Consider the following 4,374-nt stretch of genomic DNA (forward strand, 5'->3'; position numbering starts at 1 on the left):
GCAAACCAAACTATGTGAAGATAATGTAATAGACTGAACTTACTTGTGTGTGCCATCTCAGATGGCTTTTGAACTCCCACTCGAGCAACTCTCATGCAGGTTCAAACGTCTTTCCATAGCACTGCTCAACAACCGTCTTAAAATTTTCTGTCCCATGTGACTATATCAAATACTTCATTCGACTGTACCTGCGGTTTGCGGTGACAACTTAATAAAATAAAAACCAATATGACGAAGAGTGCATAGTTTATAAAAGTTTCCATTATCCGGTACATTTTGATCATGGTAAGATTTAGAAGTGATACATGTGTGCTTTGTGCTGCAAGCTGATGTGGCAATATTATAAAGGCCTTGCATTTTTTTGTCTATAATCAAAATTCAGTTCCTCATCGTCAGTTGTCTCATAGATGTTCATGTCATCACCAACCCTAGAATTCCCATTATATCACCAAGTTGTTAATCGATCTGGTGCTTCTAAACAACAATTCTTATGAATTATGATAGGTCAAGTGCTTCAAAAGCTTTAAAACCCTAGGAAGGAAATCCAACTGCTAAGGGAGTAAAGGAAAAATTCAAAATAAATTAGTAATCACCTTAGAATAACATAAAAGAAAGTGACACATAAATTCTCATATTAGCTAGAGATTAAAATTTGCGACCAGTTTGACAAGTTCCTTTTAATTAATTTTCATTCATTTTACCCACCTGACTCATTATATTAAGTGGTGAGAAACTCACATCAAGCAATTTTTTTGTATATTAAAAAACGAATCTATATTAAAAAATTAAAAAATAGTTTATGCCACTTTCAACCCATTTGAGCTTTTTTTTTACTTGATACGTTTAGGCTAATTTGTTTAATTGACACGTTTAAGATCAAATACAACCCAACTCGACAAAATTTAAGAGGTGAGAAACTCACATCAAGCAGTTGTTTTTAGTCCAGACTCTCTGCATTTCTCTTTGTAGTTATGGGGAATCGCCAATTTCCATATCCGTTCTAGGTAGCTCTTCCTTATGTCCAAAGATATCAATCCCTTAAACTTAAAATCTGAACCATAACTTTTCATCTTAGCTTCTTGATCATAAGTAACACATTAATCTAAAAAAAACAATAAAAACTGTCCAAAAAAGTGTTCACGTGTCCTGAAGCCTGTTATGGCCCATAATAAAAATGACATCTTGACACATCTTACAGGGTCTAAAATATGAATGTCATAGAAGATATATAATAGACTAAACTGAATTAAGAGAATGAAAATCTTACTTCTAGATTTCCAACCCCATCTATTGAGGAGGGTTTGACACCTCAACAAACTCTTGGAATTCAATACCAGATTTCCCAGCCAACAACATGAGCAAACCCCTAAAATTTGTTCCCCAATGATCCAAAGTATAATACACTCCTTGCTAATGTAAAAGAAAAAAAGAAACTAATTCCAATTTAAAGGCAAGCAAATAACTATAGAAAGAAAAACAACAATGCAGATATTGTACCTCAAACAGGATGAAGGATTGAAGGTCACCCGAAGTTCATTTTTAATTTATACAACCTTCAAATTGATCTTCTTGTTTGACTGGAGGAAGACAGAACTTTTCACTTTCATCACCAATCGCTTCGATTTACACCAGGACACGTGCAGGACCTACCAAACGTTTGTTCATTTTTAATTTATACAACCTTCAAATTGATCTTGTTTGACTGGAGGAAGACAGCACTTTTCACTTTCATCAACAATCGCTTCGATTTACACCACCCTCAACAGGACACGTGCAGGACCTACCAAACGTTTGTTCCACCCTCAACAGGTCACCATCTGCGTGCTTACTTCCTAGTCGCTACCAGTAGTTAGTGTTCCTTCTCCTCGCCCTCCCTTTCACCGTCAAGGAGGAACCAAGCAACCAAAGTTTGTAAACTTCATACACTCTGGAGGCCTAAAAAGGAATTCTAACTGGATCAGTTCCAATGACATCAACTAAGGCATGGCTCAGAAATAATATTCAGTTGATTTTATAGTTTCCAATACCTTAGTTGGTGTTGCTACAATCACCATCTTGCTATTTCCATATTCATCACCAGTGATTTCACATAGTATCAGAAGCAATGTGCAGCAAAAAAAAAACAACAGTGGAAACAATAAATTACCAATGTCGCCTTTTCTCTGTGAACTCTAATTGACATATGTACTTCAAAACATGGCATTCTTCTTGATATTTCGTCTTTAACGCCTCATGTTCCTCACCTTATAGCCACATCATAATAACAAACAAAATTAGCAAACATGTAGAGAACCAAGAACAAATTGAAAGCATAATCAAAGATCTTACCGAGACTCCGAAGGGATGTTACAACCTCATATCCAGGAAAAGAACCAACAGTTAATGTTTTAACTTCATATGGACTGCAATTTCGTCTTTTTCCAAATTCTGAAACAAAAATATTTGCTAAAACTTATATAATCAAGTATAAGAAAATTATCTGGGTAACAAAAAGAACAAAGGGTTTCTAATTAATACCATCACTTAGTTGCTTAAGTCTTCAAATCTGCACATATAGGAAGGGCTTGCTGCTCATGTTTAGACTGCACTTCACTGTTTGTATTCAATGTGTTATGAAATTGAAACCGGAAGCAGAAAACATCCAATTTGCCAACAATTAATTACAAAGAATATAATAGCTAACGCGTTTTGTCTTACCTAAACAAAGAGTGAAACTGGACTTGTCATTCACGAACAAATCATAGAGAGAATACCCTAAACAACGAAACTTATTCAAATCATAGAGAGAATACCTTACAGACCAAACAATAACAAACTTAAGGAAACAAATTAGCGTAAAGTACCTTACCGAATTGAGATGAAGGAGGATCAGAAGCGCCAATAGCGTCCGGATGCAATAGTGATCATTGTACAAACACGCATGAACCCTAGTTTTTCTAATTGAAATGGATGATTCTCTACCTTCACAATTGGAAGAAATGAACGATTAAGGAGGTGAAGAGTTTACCAAGGATCACAATTGGGGACTGAACAACTAGGGGAGTGGATGAGGCTTGATGGAGAATCTATTGACTGCTCGAATGGTTCTTCAAGAATGCTGAAAATAGGATTTTTTTTGTTTGCTGGCATACATTATGTAACATTACTTCTCAACTGGACTGAGAGCACTACCCATATTTGTAGGAGTGGAGATGATGGGCTGAAAAAGGTGGAGATAACCGTCGCTATGGAAACTGCAAAAAACTGGCTCTGAACTGCCCTCTTAGCAGTTAATTTTGTGAGTTTAAAGGGCTGAGATTTAATCTCAGCAAGATCCAATGGTCAATATTGATTTCAAAGTTGGTTACACTTAATGGGTTCCATAGATATATATAATGTTATTCGTTGTAACTTGTTGGTAAAAGTTTTTACCCGCATCATATTAGATATACCCTTCATTGAAAACATGTATATATTTTGCAATATACATTAATCATATAAGATTATCATTCCAGTATATAACATCACTAGATTAGAACCCCGTGTATATATTACACGTGTTGAATAAATGTATTTTTATAGATTAAATAATAAAAAGTTATATCTTTATGAACCTCGTATATTGTATGGGTTAAATAAATGTAATTTTATATATCAAATAATAAAAAAAGTTATATTTTTAAAAACCATTTGTATTACACAGATTAAATAAATGTAATTTTGTATGCTAAATACTAAAAACGTCGTATCTTTAAAAAACTCGTGTATAATCGGGTTGAATAAATCTACCAAATAATAAAAAATAATACATCCTTAAAAACTCCGTATATTACACGTGTTGAATAGATCTATAAAAGAGTTATATGTTTAAAAACCATGTGTATTACATAGATTAAATAAATGTAATTTTGCATATTAAATTCTAAAAACGTCGTATCTTTAAAAAAAACCATGTATAGTCCGGTTGAAAAATCTACCATATAATAAAAAAAATTATATCCTTAAAAAACCCGGTGTATTATACGTGTTGAATAAATCTAATTTTATGTAGCAAATGATAAAAAGTTATATCTTTAAAAATTTCATATATATTACACGAGTTATATAAATGTAACTTTGAATAGTAAATAATAAAAATATTTTACACGAGTTGAATAAATATAATTATGTATACCAAATAATACAAAAAGTTATATTTTTAATAAATTAGGATAAAATTTAATATTAATTTATTATTTATATATTTACTATATAAGATAAGTAGGAAAGAGAAGTATTTGTTTTAAAAATATATTAAATTAACAATTTAGATTTAAGGATAATATTTTATTGACGTATGATAAGATTTAATATTAATTTATTATTTATTTATTTAATATAAGATAAATATAGATT

At 32.0% G+C, this 4,374-nt stretch overlaps 1 long non-coding RNA gene across 1 annotated transcript; it reads right to left on the reverse strand.

Moving 5' to 3' along the window:
• Positions 1-932: 932 nt before the first annotated feature.
• LOC110928228 lies at positions 933-2,244 on the reverse strand. The gene is made up of 3 exons (XR_004888717.1): positions 2,028-2,244; positions 1,498-1,935; positions 933-1,410 (listed from the first exon to the last, which is right to left on the reverse strand). It is a non-coding gene; the product is annotated as an uncharacterized LOC110928228 (long non-coding RNA).
• Positions 2,245-4,374: the final 2,130 nt, after the last annotated feature.

This window comes from Helianthus annuus, chromosome 3, assembly GCF_002127325.2.
Source record: "Helianthus annuus cultivar XRQ/B chromosome 3, HanXRQr2.0-SUNRISE, whole genome shotgun sequence".
NCBI classification, from domain to species: Eukaryota; Viridiplantae; Streptophyta; class Magnoliopsida; order Asterales; family Asteraceae; genus Helianthus; species Helianthus annuus.